Raw genomic sequence first — 17,859 nt, 5'->3', positions numbered from 1 at the left:
TTTTGGGGGGGGGTGGGGGGCTCAGCACCCAAGGTAAGGGAGCTATGCACCTGGGAGCAATTTGTGAAGTCCACTGCAGTGCCCCCTAGGGTGCCCATTTTGGTGTCCTGGCATGTCAGAGGTAACAAGTGCACTATGAATGCTGACTCCTCTCACAACCAAAGGGCTTGGATTTGGTCGTTTCTGAGATGGGCGTCCTCAGTTTCCATTATCGTTGAAAATCAGGGACGACCATCTCTAAGGTCGACCTAAATTTCGCGATTTGGGCGTCCCCGACCATATTATCGAAATGAAAGATGGACGCCCATCTTGTTTCGATAATACGGGTTTCCCTGCCCCTTCGCCGGGACGTCCTGCGAGGACGTCCTCAGGAAAACTTGGGCGCCCCTTTTGATTATGCCCCTCTATGTTATCCCTGCAGCAATAAAAGCAGTAGCTCGTGTTTCTGCATACCGAAGTTGAGTTACTATATCAGTTGAAAGTCTCATAGCAGCCTCTGACCGCAATTCACGTCTTGGATGGTAAACAGTCAACATATGTTTCAGGTAGAATGGAGCAACTGCAAACAAGGCCTGATGTATAACTGTCAAAACTTTAAATTGGATCCTTAGAAAAACAGGCAGCCAATGTAGTTTTTTAAGCATTGGTGTTACATGAGAAAGGTTTGCCACCCCCATTATTGTTCTCACTGCTGCATTTTGAACCATTTGCAATGCCCTGACACTCAAAGACAACATACCAATGTACAGGGCATTGCAGTAGTCCAAATGCACCAGCAGCATACTTTGAACAGCACATCGGAAATAATAAACAGAAAGCATAGGTTTCAATCGATACAGCATATGCAAATGTTTAAATGCCACCTGACCTACATTTGCAACCTGTAATCTCATTGTCAATTTACTGTCCAAGGTAATCCCCAGCAATTTCATCCCTTACTTACATATATCCCCCAGACATACATTAGTTAGCCAGACAAACAATTTCTCCTTACCCACAATCATAACTTTTGTTTTTGCAACATTAATTATGATTCCATGTGTGAACATCCATTTCTTCACTGCCTCCATACAGTCACTTAATTGGCTACCAAAGCCTACTTTCCTAGATATTATTGAGAAAACATTGTACATAATCTGCGTAAAATCGTTGTGAAACACCTAAAGATCGTAACACATTGCATAGTGGTGCCAAAAATATATTGAATAATAAGACCAACAATGCTGACCCCTGTGGTACTCCACAGTCAACCTCAGCCACATCTGAGATCTGTACTCCACTCCGAACAATCATTAACCTCCCCTTCAAATATGAAATGAACAAACAAAGGACCTGTCCTTCCAGGGCCGGTCAAACCCAGTAAGCGGGGTAAGTGCCGCAGGGGGGGCGCCTGCCTTCAAGGGCGCCACTGCAGCGCTGGGCCGCCATACCGCGCCGCCCTTGGTGCTTTAAATCTTTAATTTACCTCAGTTCCAGCAGCCGCATCATTTGAAAGCCCTGCCCCATCTCTAACCTTCCCTCCCTTCGTGAGTTCGTTCCGCAGTCCCGCCTTCTGACGTCATTTCCTCGAGGGCGGGACTGCAGAACGAACTCATGAAGGGAGGGAAGGCTAGAGATGGGGCAAGACTTTCAAATGACGCGGCTGCTGGAACGGAGGTAAATTAAAGATTTAAAGCACCAAGGGCGGCGGGGGATGGGACGAAGGAGAATCGCTGGACAGGGGCAGAGTGGGAGAAGAGAGAAAGGAGATGCTGGGGGGGGGGGGGGCGGGGGCTCACGGGTGCTGGAGGGGGGGCGCACGGGCGCCAACTCATAGTCTGCAGGGTGGCACCAGAGACCCTAGGACCGGCCCTGTGTCCATCCATTCCTAATTTCTGCAATGTATCAATTAATAAATCTAAATTCACCGAATCAAACACTCTGGATACATCCAGCAATACCAAACAGAAATGGGTATTGTCCTCCAAATTTTTCTTAAGATAGTCTATGGTAGAAATCATCAAAGTTTTGACATTGTGTGCACGTCTGAATAAATATTGAAATGGATCCAGACCACCCATTCGCTCCACAAAATTATCAAGCTGCTTTAGCTCTACTTTCTCCAGAATTTTACCTAAAAAAGGCACTGTTGATATTGGTTAGTAATTAAATCTGCAGAACCTAACGTAGCTTTCTTCAACAGTTTAACCTGTTTACAAAAATCCAGAAAAACACCCTCCTTTAAGGATGTGTTTGCAATTAATATTATAGAGGGAGCTTTCTGCAATAACAGGGGTCACATAAAGACTGTGTAGGTGTAATTGACCTTACTATTCCTTCAACCTCTTTAACAGCCACCAACTCAAAAGCAGACCATGTATTATCAATCACACCAACTGACTAACATCAAGATTAAACATCAGCAAGTTGCCTAGTGGCTTGGGTCTCCTCATGGGAGGATTGTGAAAAATTACAAGAACATTGGAGCCGACTCTGTGGGTTCTGTGGGTGCTGTGGGTGCTTGAGCACCCCCAATATTGAGAAAATTCCTTTTATGTGTCCAGGGAGGGGTTATTTCCATTGGGCTTAGCACCCCCAAAAATTTTGAAAAGTTGGCTCCTCCTCAAGAGGACCTTACGAGACTGGGAGACTGGGCATCTAAATGGCAGATGACGTTTAATGTGAGCAAGTGCAAAGTGATGCATGTGGGAAAGAGGAACCCAAATTATAGCTACATCATGCAGGGTTCCACATTAGGAGTCACAGACCAAGAAAGGGATCTAGGTGTCGTTGTTGATAATACGATGAAACCTTTATGCTCAGTGTGCTGCTACGGCTAAGAAAGCAAATAGAATGTTAGGTATTATTAGGAGTGGAGGAGTGGCCTAGTGGTTAGGGTGGTGGACTTTGGTCCTGAGGAACTGAGTTTGATTCCCACTTCAGGCACAGGCAGCTCCTTGTGACTCTGGGCAAGTCACTTAACCCTCCATTGCCCCATGTAAGCCGCATTGAGCCTGCCATGAGTGGGAAAGCGTGGGGTACAAATGTAACAAAAAAAAAAAAAGGAATGGAAAACAAAAATGAGGATGTTATAATGACCACACCTCGAATATTGTGTTCAATTCTGGTCACCGTATCTCAAAAAAGATATAGTGGAATTAGAAAAGGTGCAGAGAAGGGCAACGAAAATGATAAATGGGATGGGACGACTTCCCTATGAGGAAAGGCTAAAGTGGCTAGGGCTCTTCAGCTTGGATAAAAGGTGACTGAGGGGAGATATGATAGAGGTCTATAAAATAATGAGCGGAGTTGAACGGGTAGATGTGAAGCGTCTGTTCATGCTTTCCAAAAATACTAGGACTAGGGGGCATGCAATGAAGCTACAATGTAGTAAATTTAAAACAAATCTGAGAAAATGTTTCTTCACTCAACGTGTAATTAAACTCTAGAATTCGTTGCTAGAGAATGTGGTAAAGGCGGTTAGCTTAGAGGAGTTTAAAAAAGGTTTGGACGACTTCCTAAAGAAAAAGTCCATAGACCATTATTAAATGGACTTGGGGAAAATCCACTATTTCTGGGATAAGCAGTATAGAATGTTTTGTACTTTGTTTGGGATCTTGCCAGGTATTTGTGACCTGGATTGGCCACTGTTGGAAACAGGATGCTGGGCTTGATGGACCTTTGGTCTTTCCCAGTATGGCAATACTTATGTACAATATACTCTTTCTTTAATATTTCTTCTGTTACCACCGGGCTGGTTTAAGCATTGGGCAGATGAGGCAGTTATCCACTGGGCCATGTCCTGGGGCAACAGAGATGGGCTTCATTGATTACAAAACAGTAGCTTCTAGTAGTCACACAAAATCAGCCATTGGCATTTCTAACCATTTTGTCATCATACCTTTTTGTGTACAAATAAATTGCCACTATTAATTTTGTTTTATGTTTTTTTTTAATGGCTTGCCTCATTTTGGGCTAGATTTACAGAAAGACACTACTTCATTGTCACAGGCTAATACGTATCACATACCATGTAAAATGAGTTTATCTTGTTGAGCAGACCGGATGAACCGGAGAGGTCTTTATCTGCCATCATTTACTATGTTACTATCTGGCCTATTTTCGAAAGTGATCGCCGGCCATCTTCCGACATAAATCAGGAGATGGCCGGCGATCTCGCAAAAGCGGTAAAATCGGTATAATCGAAAGCAGCGTTTTTTTACACCATTGCCGCTTTCCCGTCCCCACGCCAGCGAAAGTTCAAGGGGGCGTGTCGGCGGTGAAGTGAAGGCAGGACATGGGCGGGCATGGGCGTGGCTACCAGATAGCCGGCTTTTGCAGATAATGGAAAAAAAAAGCAGCATTAAGCAGTATTTCGCTGGGTTTACTTGGTCCTTTAATTTTCACAACCTAGCCTCAAAAAGGTGCCCTAATTGACCAGATGACCACCGGAGGGAATGGGGGATGACCTCCCCATACTCCCCCAGTGGTCACCAACCCCCTCCCACACTAAAAAAAATAAAAATAAAACACTTTTTTGCCAGCCTCTATGCCAGCCTCAAATGTCATACCCAGCTCCCTGACAGCAGTATGCAAGTCCCTGGAGCAGTTTTTAATGGGTGCAGTGCACTTCAGGCAGGCAGACCCAGGTCCATCCCCCCCTACCTGTTACACTTGTGGTGGTAAGTGTTGAGCCCTCAACCCCCCCCCAAACCCACTGTACCCACATGTAGGTGCCCCCCTTCACCCATAAGGGCTATGGTAATGGTGTAGAGTTGTGGGGAGTGGGTTTGGGGGGGATTTGGGGGGCTCAGCACCCAAGGTAAGGGAGCTATGCACCTGGGAGCTATTTGTGTATTTTTGTAACATTTCTAGAAGTGCCCCCTAGGGTGCCCGGTTGGTGTCCTGGCATGTCAGAGGGACCAGTGCACTACAAATGCTGGCTCCTCCCATGACCAAATGCCTTGGTTTTCGCCGGGTTTGAGATAGCTGGCATTTTTTTCCATTATCGCTGAAAAACAAAACCAGCGATCTGAAACCCGGCAAACTCTGGCATTTGGCCGGGCTAAACCGTATTATCGAGAAAAAAGATGGCTGGCCATCTTTTTCGAAAATATGGTTCCGACCAGCTGTTGCGCCGCCGTCAAAATAGATCGCCGGTGACCTATTTTGCCGGCGAAGTTCGATTATGCCCCTCCACATATTAACACATGGTATTTATTGTAGGTCATATTTTATGCAATGGAACCTATTTATTAATAATGCACACTAACAGCATTGAGGGGTCCTTTTACTAAACCACGGCAAAATGTGGCCTGCGGTAGTGTGGGCAAGTGTTTTTGTCCCACGCTGGGCCAGTTTTTACCGTGTCTGGGGAAAAAGGGCTTTTTTTCAATGAGCTGGGAAAAGGGCCTGCGTTAAAATTGAAATCAGCGCGCACTTATTTATGGCCTGAGCCATTAATGCCACCCATTGATCTAGCAGTAAGGGCTCACATACTACACACATGTTGACCGGTTGGCGTGCGCCAACTGCCAATTAATGCCAGAAATGCTATGCATGGTAGGAAATACAAAAATAATTTATCCTGATGGTATGGTAATCTGAAATTACTGCGAGGGGGGCGCACTAGCCTGGCAGCAGGTGCATGCTGCACATGCGTAGAGCCTACTGCACCTTTATAAAAGGGCCCCTTAATGTGATAGCACACTTAAATAAATCTAGCCCTTTGTTTCTCTGCCTCTGAAGGACCCAAGTAGCTGGCTCTCAGCTGTCTGTCAAGGTTTCTACCTGTATTGCAATAACTGTTTTTGTTTGCATATCTTTTCTTCTAAAGTGTGATCAGTAGTTTTTTTTTCTTGAGGGATTAGAGGGGCAGTCCCGAACCGTATTATCGAAAAAGATGGCCGGCCATCTTTCGTTTCGATAATACGGTTGGGGCCGGCCAAATGTCAGAGGTGGCCGGGTTTGAGATGGCCGGCATCGGTTTTTGCCGATAATGGAAACTAATGCCGGTGATCTCAAACTTGGCCAAATGCAAGTCATTTGGTCATGGGAGGAGCCAGCATTCGTAGTGCACTGGTCCCCCTCACATGCCAGGACACCAACCGGGCACCCTAGGGGGCACTGCAGTGGACTTCAAAAATTTCTCCCAGATGCATACCTCCCTTACCTTGGGTGTTGAGCCCTCCAAATCCCCCCCCCCAAAACCCACTCCCCACAACTGTACACCACTACCATAGCCCTTAGGGGTGAAGGGGGGCACCTACATGTGGGTACAGTGAGTTTTGGGGGGTTTTGGAGGGCTCCCTTTTACCACCACAAGTGTAACGGGTAGGGGGGGATGGGCCCTCTCCCCCTCCCAGTTCCAGGCTCCCCTCCCCCTCCCAGCCAATTCCAGGCCCCCTCACCCCCCCATCTCCCTCCCTCCTTCCGAATTTAAAAAAGTCACTCATCTTACCTCCTTGTTGGAGGAGTTACATCTACAGCAGCAGCAGCCCAGGAAAAGTATGCAGGCAGGAGACTTAGAGCTGTTCCGTCTGCACTCTGCTGCTCTCTCTGAGCTCTGGTCCTGCCCTTGCGTAAACAGGAAATTAGGGCGGGAACAAAGCTCAGAGAGACCAAATGGAACAGCTCTGAGTCTCCTGCCTGCATGCTTTTCCTAGGCTGCAGATGTAACTCCTCCGACGAGGAGGTAACATGAGTGACTTTTAAATTTCGGAAGGAGGGGAACGCCCTGCAGGGAACTTCTGGTGGGTGATTATTGGGGGTGCTCGAGCACCCACAGCACCCATGGAGTCGGCGCCTATGCTCAAGGCCTGCCATCTCCTTCCCTCTGAGGATTTGAGAAACTTTGAGAGGGTGGGAATTGCAAGGCCTTGAACATGTGCAGATGCTCTAGCTCCTGCATCAGCTTTCACTATAAGAGCATGAAGCTCCTCTCTCCGAAACAGTCTCGCCATGGAGGGATCATCCCCCACACCCGCTGGGAGCTCTCCGTCCTCCAGGGTCCCTAGACATGACTCTCCTGACCCCTGGTCACCCTCGAAGTCCGAGCGCCCCAAATCATCACCTATGGGGTCATCCAATTCCACACTTCTGAATCAACTGCGAGCACGAAGCCACAGGAGTACCTAAAATGGCCGCCGGCTGCCGTTCGCCCTCAGAGCGAAGCAAAAACGCGCTGTGCATGAACAATCCCACTGAACAAGCCTCGCAGACCCCCAACGCCGACCTGCGTGCCCCGCAGCGCGAACAGCGCTTCGCCGACTCCGACGGAACGGACATGGCTTAACAGCCTTACTTACGTCCTCAGTCCCAGCCCTGCTCATGTTCCAGGTACCCTGAACGGAAAGCTTCTCAACACTAATTAAATTTCAAAGCTGTGGGCGAGTTCCGTCGCAAATTGAAATTATTATTTTTTTTTAAGAGGCAGGAGACTACACAGTCACTTCCTGGGAATTCCTCAGGCTGACAGGGGGAGAAGGGTAGGGACCTGGCACCAACAGGTGTATCCCAAAATGTGCACCAGCACCTCAACCCCACCAAGAGCTCAACACACCCGACGGAACGGAATAGGAGCTTAGACACAGAGCTGCACAGTATGCTTCCTTCTACCGGCTAGATAGAGAGAATACTGAAGTTCGGATGGCTGCACATGCCCTCTAGAGGGAAACTTCTGAGTTCTCTCTATATAACCTGCTAGAGGAGGGGCATAACCCACAAGTCTCTGGATTGATCTGAGGGACTAATGGAAAGAAAATTATCAGGTAAGACATAATTTTACCATATGCACTATGCATGTTTCATTGGTAAGCACCATTTTTTGTTAAATACACTAAATATGCACTGTACATTATGTTTTTTAATAAATATCTAAACTGTTTTATGGTTTATGCACTTGATGTGGTGATATTATCTGCATTGTAAGGTCTTCCAAATTGTATTTTAATTTTAAACTCAAACGTTTGTAGTTGAAGCTCCAACAGTGGTGTCGTTGTAAGAATTCCTAACATAGGACTTTTTTTGTGGTAAGCAAGGAACTGTTCTTGATTCAATATTGCACAAAAAGGATCTCATGACAGTAAGCATGTTCTTGGTATTGCCTGTTATTGATTTTGTCTACTAATGTTTTCAAATTTATGTATATATTTATTTGTTGGACAATTATTGTTATTAGAATATATATTTTATATATTGTTTCTTCATTTTATATTTTTGTCATTATATGTGTATTATAATTTTATTGTATATATGTAATTTTTACTTTTGTATTTTATTAGACCCCTGACACAGGCACTTGGTCGCTGAAACACAGCCCGTGTCAGGTCTTTGCAATAAAGTCTCTCTTTGCCCTGTTCCTAAAGGTCCATTTGTGCTTTTTGGCTTTTTCTGATGAGAATTATGTATAGTATTTGAGATGTGCTCATTTGATGGAGCAATATAGAGGCATTATATCCTCTGTTTTATTCTTCATTTCTTTCCTAATAATTCCTAACTTTCTGTTTGTTATCTTGGCTGCTGCTACACACTGAGCAGAGGATTTCAGTATATCACTGATGATGACACTTAGGAATCGTCATCCAGGAAAAGGATCTAATATGGAACCCCACATCTCATGGCTTGTTTACTCTTTAGTCATTTCAGAATTGGGTTAATATAACTCTTTCCTTCATGGTTTACCACAACATCAACTTTGACAGTTACAATTTTTTCAAAATACTGTACTGAAACTAATTTATGAGGACAAAATAAATTTGATAGTGTTTCTCCTTTTCTTATAACTGAACATTGGGTTCCTATTCATTACATAGTTGCTTTTAAAATTCTACCTTTCACTTACCAGTTTTTTCATTTTGGATTACCACAATTCTTTTATAGATTCCTTATTTGCTATTTTCCAATTTCTACTCTGTGTTCAGCCCAGCAACATTTACTAGTTGGTCCACTTGCCTTTGGCTAGAGCATCTTGTAGGGGTGTTTCCTGGACCACCCTTGTGGGCTTGAGGCCTAACTTATGCTCTGAGCTATGCTGAGCCATACTGTCATGGCTTCTGCAAAATCCCCTACCTTGCAATTTTGTGGATTATGTGCTGTGTCATCAAGGTCACTGCTTGCCTGAATACCATCTCTGTCTATTGTTCACTGCATGGACATAGGGTGAGTAAGGTTACCAGCCATGGATAGCTTAAAGAACCTTGGGAGACAACATTGTCAGTTCTGCCCAGAAGGAGAGAGAAGCAGTCGGACCACAAATCAGGCTGGTCGGATGGACTTAGACTCTGGAATGGGGCAGTGAGGACCCAGAGATACAACTAGTTGGCGACACTGTTTCTGTCCTGCATTAGACAGGTACTCTGAAGAGTTGCAAGAAGGAATTAGTGGATTTGCACCTGGCTGACTCATTAGACTCAATGCCCCATCAAGATAACTACATTCTGAGGATCTCTGAAAAAGACTGATTGCACAGCCTACAGACACAAGAAGAGGAGATTAATGGCGCCTGGGACCCTATCTGCCAATTAGCTCTGACATTCTTGGCTGAGAGGAGAAATGTTTTTTCCATTCTGGACCATCTTGCTTAGGCAGACTTGCCTTGCTGTTAAAAATAAAAATCATAGCAAAGGGAAGAGTGAATTTCATTTTACCTGAAACTTCGTGACCCCCCACAGGGGATTGGGAACACTTCTATGGTCGGGGTTATTTAGAAATATCTCTTTGAATGGAAAAAGAGAAGATAGGGCTGATTGGCATTGTGGGCTGTGTGTATTTTCACTTGTGCTGATATATTGTGAATAATTGTCTCTTAGGAAATATAATCATGTAACTCTCAGGAATTATTAGTGCATTTTACCAGATCAGATCTATCTAGAAACTCATTTTCAAAGCACTTAGCCTCCCAAAGTTCCATAGAAACCTATGGAACTTAGCCTCCCAAACTGCTTTGAAAATATGCCTCTTAGTGGTTTATCTGTTACCAGAAAAATATATTTTTCAATGCTAGCTTTATTTTTGTACTGCTCCTTACCTGCAATAAAATAGATTAATTATCCGTGTCAGAGCTTGCATAGTCCAATCACTTCACCCTGAATCCAAAGAGAGTAGTGAAAACCCACCTTAGACATTATAGTATGCTGGTTGCTCCTGCTGAGAAATTGTGACACTCCTTTGTTTTATTTCCTACAATCTTGTTTTCTCTGTTATAGCTCCAACCTTTTGGAATACAATTCAAGTTTATCAAGTTTCAAGTTTATTAAGGGCTTGCTATCCCGCCTATCCTAGGTTACACCTAGGCAACTTACAGACTGAGAAAATGAAAGGGGGGAGGGACAGGACATGACAAAAGGGGCAATGGGGTAGAACTACAATCCTAAAAGGACAGAGGAGAAAATTACAAGGGCGGGGAGGGGGGGAGTCTTTCAGAACCATCTCTGGGAAGGGAGGCATCAAGTATATGCATTTTGAAAGAGAGAGGTTTTAAAGTCCTGGAGTGATTTGTGTTCATGGATGGGTTGTGGTAATTCCTCTTGAACTTCAATTAGAATTGTCATTTACGAAGTACAAAGCTGTTCTTAAAACTTATTGTGTAAACTGGTTAGGCATTTTTTAAATTTGCAGTATGTTAAATTTGAAATATGAAAGTTATCACTTTGCACTTGCTCACATTAAATTTCATCTGCTATTTGGATGCCCAGCACCCTAGTCTCCTAAGATTTTGCAATGTCTTACAATCCTCTTGTGATTTAAAAACTGTAAATAACTATCAACAGAAACTGATCACCTCGCTCATTACTTCTGTTTCCAGGTCATTTATAAATAAATTAAAAAGCAGCAGTCCCAGCAGAGACCACTGGGGAACCCCACTATCTACCTACCCTTCTCCATTGAGAATGTTATTTGACCATATTCTGTTTTCTATCTTTTAACCCATTCTCAGTCCACAATAGGACACTGCCTCATATCCCATAACTTTTTAATTTTCCTCAGGAGTCTATCATGAAGTACGTTGTCATATAAAAACAGATTCTTCCCCCCTGGAGCTTACAGAGAACTGAGTATTAAGCGTATTGAATTTCTGAAGTTTCCTTTCCTGACTGGAGTAAAATATGTAAGAGTATCATATTGAAACTAATTTTAATGCTTTATGTTAATGACTTTTAATTATCTAACATGTTCATAGGACTAGATTCATTAAATGACATCCAAATTTGAGTGCTGAAAAAAAATGAATGCCGGGCACGATTCTATAAATGGTACTCTGATTTGGGCATGAGGATTTGCACCAACTGGAACCTGGTATAAATCCTGGTGTGTAAATTAGGTGCAGATCCTCCGAATTCTATAGTACTGCACACACTGTAGTGAATGCCCCTGACCCACCCATGGCCCTCCATGACTATGCCCCCTCTTCAGTTATGTACTTAAAAAATTAGCACACGCGCCTTTATAGAATAGTGCTTAAGATGCACGCATAAATCGAAATTGTTGTCAACTATCACTAATAATTGATAGCGCTCAATTAGTGCCACTAATTGACTTACTCAATTTTGCATGCCCGAGATGTTGAGTGCTGTTTATAGAATTTGGGGGATAATTTGTTTAAATTTATTCTATAAGAATTGTAGGTTGATCACTACAAATTTTAATGTCAGTCCACAACTCTTTTATCCTTATTAGTATGCTATAAAATGTATTCAGTTGATTTATCATTAAACTAAGATTGCATGCATTATTGCACATCTGATTAATGTGTGAGAATGTGTTGCAAATTTAAAATAAAACTTGACCTTTTATATAATTAAGACATAATGCACGCAAGCTAGTGAAATTTTGTGAAATTATTTTAAGCCTCGGGTGCATTGTGAAGCATAAGGCTGAAGGCTGAGTTACTTTACTAACAATTGAAGAATTATTTCAAATTGCCTATCATGTCTTATGACTGTGAAAATAAAAGCTAAACTTCTATTTTACTGGGGGGGGGGGGGGGGGGGGGGGGAAGTAGTACAGGTTAGATAATTACATAAGTACATAAGTATTGCCATACTGGAACAGACCGAAGGTCCATCAAGCCCAGCATCCTATTTCTAGCAGTGACCAATCCAGGCTTCAAGTACTTGGCAAGATCCCAAAACAGTAGAATACATTTTATGCTGCTTATCCTAGAAATAGTGAAACCCGTGCGACCCTACTCTACTTCCAACTACTCATATACAATACTCACTAGTAGATAGTACTATCTGGAGTAAAACAGCTCTTATGTTTTTCAAGGGGAAAGTCTCATGTAGTCATCGGGTATTCTTATATTGTATCACTCACCAAAGACCCCTTCTGTGACAATTTTTAATCATCGACACAACCCCCTTTCATCCTCTGTGTGCTATCAACCTATGTTGAAAATTAATTTTTTATGTTTAGACTTTTTTTTCTTTTTTAAAATTTTTATGCTACTATTCTCAGCATTTTTATGCTGCTGTTCTCAGCGTTGTACGTTAAATCACTCTTGCACACATATCAACTAACACAACAGTGCTAATTATGGCAGGCTTGAGATGGTCACTTAACTGAACACTCTGGTATGTTTTCAAATCTCTGAACCCCAACAAGTGCCTGTTTCGCTATCCAGCTTTGTCAAGGGGTATGCTGTAACACCAGGTCTTGACTGCGCCACCTTCTTGCTTGGGCAGCCCATTTATATATAAATACTTTAAATAGTACCGGTCCCAGTACAGATCCCTGCAGCACTCCACTGTTCACTCTCCTCCATTGAAAGAAATGACCATTTAACCCTATCCTCTGTTTTCTGTCCAATAACCAATTACTAATCCACACCAGAACTTTGCCTCCTATCCCATGACTGTTTATTTTTCTCAGGAGTCTCTCATAAGGAACTATATCAAAAGCTTTCTGAAAATCTAGATAGCATACATCAACTGGCTGACCTTTATTCACATATTTATTCATGCCTTCAAAGAAATGAAGCAAATTGGTGAGGCAAGACTCTGTCTCATTAAGTCATGTTTGTCTACATGTTCTATAATTCTATTCTTTATAATAGTTTCCACTATTTTGCCAGGCACCGACGTCAGGCTTACTGTTTATAATTTCCTGGCTCGCCTTTAGAACCCTTTTTAAAAATCGGCGTCACATTTGGCCACCTTCCAATCTTCAGGTACTATGATGATTTTAACAACAAGTTACATATTACTAACAGCAGATCAGCAATTTCATGCTTGAGTTCTTTGAGTACCCTTGGATGTATGCCATCCAGTACAGGTGATTTACTACTCTTTAATTTGTCAATTTGTCTCAGTACATCTTCCAGGTTCTCCGATATTTCTTTCATTCATCTGCATCATCAACCTTGAAAACCATTTCTGGTACAGGCAAATCTCTTAAATCTTCTTCCATAAAGACAGAAGCAAAGAATTAATTCAGTTTCTCCGCTATGGCCTTGTCCTTCCTGAGCGCCTCTTTTGGTCCTTCGTGATCTAACGGTCCCATGGATTCCCTCACAGGATTTCTGCGTCTGATGTACCTGAAAAAGTTGTTACTGTGAATTTTAGCCTCTAAGGCAAGTTTCTCTTCATATTCTCTTTTAGCCTTCTATATTAACGTTTTGCATCTGACTTTGCCAATGTTACTTCTTATTTTCTTCATTTGGGTCCTTTTTCCATTCTTTGAAGGACAATCTTTTGACTGTAATGACCTCTTTTATGTCACCTTTTAACCACACTGGCTGACATTTTCTCTTCTTTCCACCTTTGCAAATACGTGGAATGCATCTGGTCTGGGCTGCCAAGATGGTATTTTTGAATAACGTCCTCACCTGATTTAGTGTTCTAACCTTTGAAGCTGATCCTTTTAGTTTCTTTTTAACCATGTTCCTCATTTTATTATAGTCGCCCTTTCGAAAAATAAATGCAGCTACAGTACTACTACTACTTAACATTTCTAAAGCGCTACTAGGGTTACGCAGCGCTGTACAATTTAACATGGAAGGACAGTCCCTGCTCGAAGCTTACAATCTAAAAAGACAAATGTACAGTTAATCAGATAGGTCAGACAGATTGGGGCAACCTATATGTTCGAAAGGTTAGGTTCCGAATGCAGCACTGAAGAGGTGAGCTTTAAGCAAGGATTTGAAGATGGGTAGGGAGGGGGCTTGGCGTAGGGATTCAGGAAGACTGTTCCAGGCATAGGGTGAGGCAAGGCAAAATGAGCGGAGCCTGGAGTTGGCGATGGTGGAGAAGGGTACTGAGAGGAGGGATTTGTCATGTGAGCGGAGGTTACGGGCAGGAACGTAGGGGGAGATGAGGGTAGAGAGGTAGGGTGGAGCAGCAGAGTGAGTGCATTTGTAAGTAAGGAGGAGAAGCTTGAATTGGATGCGGTATCTGATCGGAAGCCAGTGAAGCGACTTGAGGAGAGGGGTGATATGAGTATATCGGTTCTGGCGGAATATGAGACGTGCGGCAGAGTTCTGAATGGATTGAAGGGGGGATAGATGGCTGAGTGGGAGGCCAGTGAGGAGCAAGTTGCAGTAGTCGAGACGAGAGGTGATGAGAGCGTGGACGAGAGTATGGGTGGTGTGCTCAGAGAGGAAAGGGCGAATTTTGTTGATGTTGAAAAGGAAGAAGCGACAGGTTTTGGCAGTCTGCTGGATATGCGCAGAGAAGGAGAGGGAGGAGTCGAAGATGACCCCGAGGTTGTGGGTAGATGAGACGGGGAGGATGAGGGTGCCATCAACTGAGATAGAGAGTGGGGGAAGAGGAGAAGTGGGCTTAGGTGGAAAGACGAGGAGCTCGGTCTTGTACATGTTCAGCTTCAGGTGGCGGTTGGACATCCAGGCAGCAATGTCGCATAGGCAGGCCGATACCTTGGCCTGGGTCTCTGCGGTGATGTCTGTTGTGGAGAGATAGAGCTGGGTGTCATCAGCGTAAAGATGATACTGGAAGCCATGAGATGAGATCAGTGAGCCTAGGGAAGAGGTGTAGATAGAGAAGAGAAGGGGTCCAAGAACAGATCCCTGGGGAACTCCAACAGATAGCGGGATGGGAGTGGAGGAAGATCCATGAGAGTGCACCCTGAATGTGCGGTGGGAGAGATAGGAAGAGAACCAGGAGAGGACAGAGCCCTGGAACCCAAATGAGGCCAGTGTGGTGAGAAGTAAATCGTGATTGACAGTGTCAAAAGCGGCAGAAAGATCGAGGAGGATGAGGATGGAGTAGTGGCCTCTGGATTTGGCCAGGAGCAGGTCATTGCAGACTTTAGAGAGTGCTGTTTCTGTCGAGTGGAGAGGGCGGAAACCGGACTGGAGTGGGTCAAGGATGGCATGAGAGGAGAGAAAATCAAGACAGCGGCTGTGAACGGCGCGCTCAAGTATTTTGGAAAGGAAGGGTAGGAGAGAGATGGGGCGATAGTTGGAGGGGCAGGTAGGGTCAAGTGATGTTTTTTTGAGGAGAGGTGTGACTACGGCGTGCTTGAAGGTGTCAGGGACAGTTGCAGTGGAGAGAGAGAGGTTAAGGATGCAACAGATGGAGGGGTTGACAGTATGGGCGATGGTGTTAAGTAGGTTGGTGGGGATGGGATCAGAGGAACAGGTGGTGCATTTCGAGGAGGAAAGAAGGCGGGAGGTTTCATCCTCGGTGATCTCAGGAAAGGAGTAGAAGGAGGCCTGGGTTGGTTGGTTGAGGGAGGGAGGGAGAGGGTTAATGGGTGAAGAGGGGGGGGTGATGGCTTGGTAGTGAATTCAAGGTTAATCTTTTGCACTTTGTCGTGGAAGTAATCAGCCAGTGATTGAGGAGAGAGTGAGGGGGGAGTGGGAGCGGGGGGCACCTTGAGGAGAGAGTTAAGGGTGGCGAAGAGACGACGATGGTTGGAGCTGAGAGAATTGGTCAATTGGGTGTAATAGTCCTGTTTTGCAAGGAATAGGGAGGAGTGGAAGGAGGATAGCATGAATTTATAGTGAAGGAAGTCTGAATGAATACGAGATTTCCTCCAGAGGCGTTCGGCAGATCGTGCGCAGGAGCGAAGGTAACGGATGCAAGAGGTCAGCCAGGGCTGGGGATTAGTAGGCTTTGTGGGATGGGAGATGGATGGTGCGAGGGTGTCCAGAGCAGAGGAGAGAGCGGCATTGTAAGCGGAGACCGCTTTGTCGACAGTCTCGGAGGACATGATGGATGGGAGGAGATTAGAGATACTAGAGGATTAGTTGAGGGGGTCAATGGCCTGGAGATTCCTGGAGGTGGTGGTTAAGGTTGGGCGGGGCAGAGGGGGGTGAAGAAGTGTGAATGTGATCAGGTGGTGATCGGAGAGAGGAAGAACTGAAGCTTGGAAATTGGAGGGTGAGCCGGATGAGGAAAGGACAAGGTCAAGGCAATGACCGTCACGGTGAGTAGGGGTGGTAGAGCACAGCTGGAGGTTGAAGGAGGAAGTTAGGGTGAGGAACTTAGAAGCGTGAGGGTCGGATGGGTCATCAACATGTATATTGAAGTTTCCGAGAATGAGGGATGGAGATGAGGGTTCAAGAAAGACAGAGAGCCAGGCATCAAAGTCGGTAAGGAAGGAAGAGAAGGATTTATCAGGGGGGCGGTTGATGACTGCCACTCTGAGTGGTAGCGGGTTGAATAGCCGGATGGAGTGGGCTTCAAAGGATGAGAAACAGTGAGACTGCGGTAGGAGGAGGGGTTGGAAACTACAGGAGGGCGAGAGTAGTAACCTAACGCCTCCACCGCGGCCAATTGGGCGGGGAGTGTGTGAGAAGAGGTAACCACCAAGGCAAGGGGCTGCGACTGAGGCAGAGTCGTCCGGGGAGATCCAGGTTTCGGTTAGGGCGAGCAGTTGAAGGGAGTGGGAGATGAAGAGATCGTGGGTGAAGGGCAGTTTGTTGCAGACTGAGTGGGCATTCCACAAGGCGCAGGAGAAGGGGAGGGAAGAAGGGGGGAGGAGGGGAATAGAGACGAGATTGGAGACGTTCCGGGATCGTCCGCGTGGATAGGACGAGGACAGATGAGGGGGACCTGGATTAGGGTTAATATCTCCGGCGGATAGTAGGAGGAGGAGCAAGAGAGAGCGGAGGAGGGAGGGGGAGGACGGGCGACGAAGGCAACGAAGACGGGGTGCACTTAGGAGGAATGGGGATGGGTTAATAGCAGGAAGGAAATGTTGAAGGTTGAGAGCTAGGATGGAGGGGGGATAAGAGGGATGGTGAGGTGGTGAGGGATGGGGGTGAAAAGGGTAATGCCGTGGCGGGCCAGGCGGGAGGGCAACGAGTTCCAATGGTGGACAGTGGGGGTGGGGAGGAGAAGAGATTAGGAAGGGCCAGGGCAAGGAAGAGAATGTGGATTGGAGCCATACGTAGTGACTGAGGTGTAGCAGGTGACTGTGTGGTGACTAAGGTGTTAAGCAGATAGATAGAATGGAGAGCTGGGTTGGAGGTTTGGAATTGATGGACTGGTAAGTTAATAGTTGACAAGCTAGCAGCAGGCAGGCAGGTAAGTCAATGGATGAGAGGCTCGCAGGCAGGCAGGCGAGCAGGTAAGTCAATGGTTGACAAGGTAGCAGCAGGCAGGCAGGTAAGTCAATGGTTGACAAGGTAGCAGCAGGCAGGCAGGTAAGTCAATGGCAGAGAGGCTCGCAGCGGATCAGGTGGACTGGATGTAACCTGGGGTTTAAATTTTAAAAATAATTAAAAAAAATATTCTTACCTGTCTGAAGGCAGGAGGAGCACTGCAGGAAGCAGCGCTGGGTTTTTCTGTGGGCAGCTGCTGTCCCGTGAACACTGTAAGAGGCAGCGCTGCTGATCCAGCCGGAGGTTCCGTTTCCTAGGAGACGGAGTAGCTGGCAGTTGCCAGAAGGGTGAAGCCTGTTGAAGAGTGTGGATGT

This window comes from Microcaecilia unicolor, chromosome 8 (assembly GCF_901765095.1).
Source record: "Microcaecilia unicolor chromosome 8, aMicUni1.1, whole genome shotgun sequence".
NCBI lineage: Eukaryota > Metazoa > Chordata > Amphibia > Gymnophiona > Siphonopidae > Microcaecilia > Microcaecilia unicolor.
The sequence above is the reverse complement of the archived record's forward strand: the minus strand, read 5'-3'. Positions refer to the sequence as shown.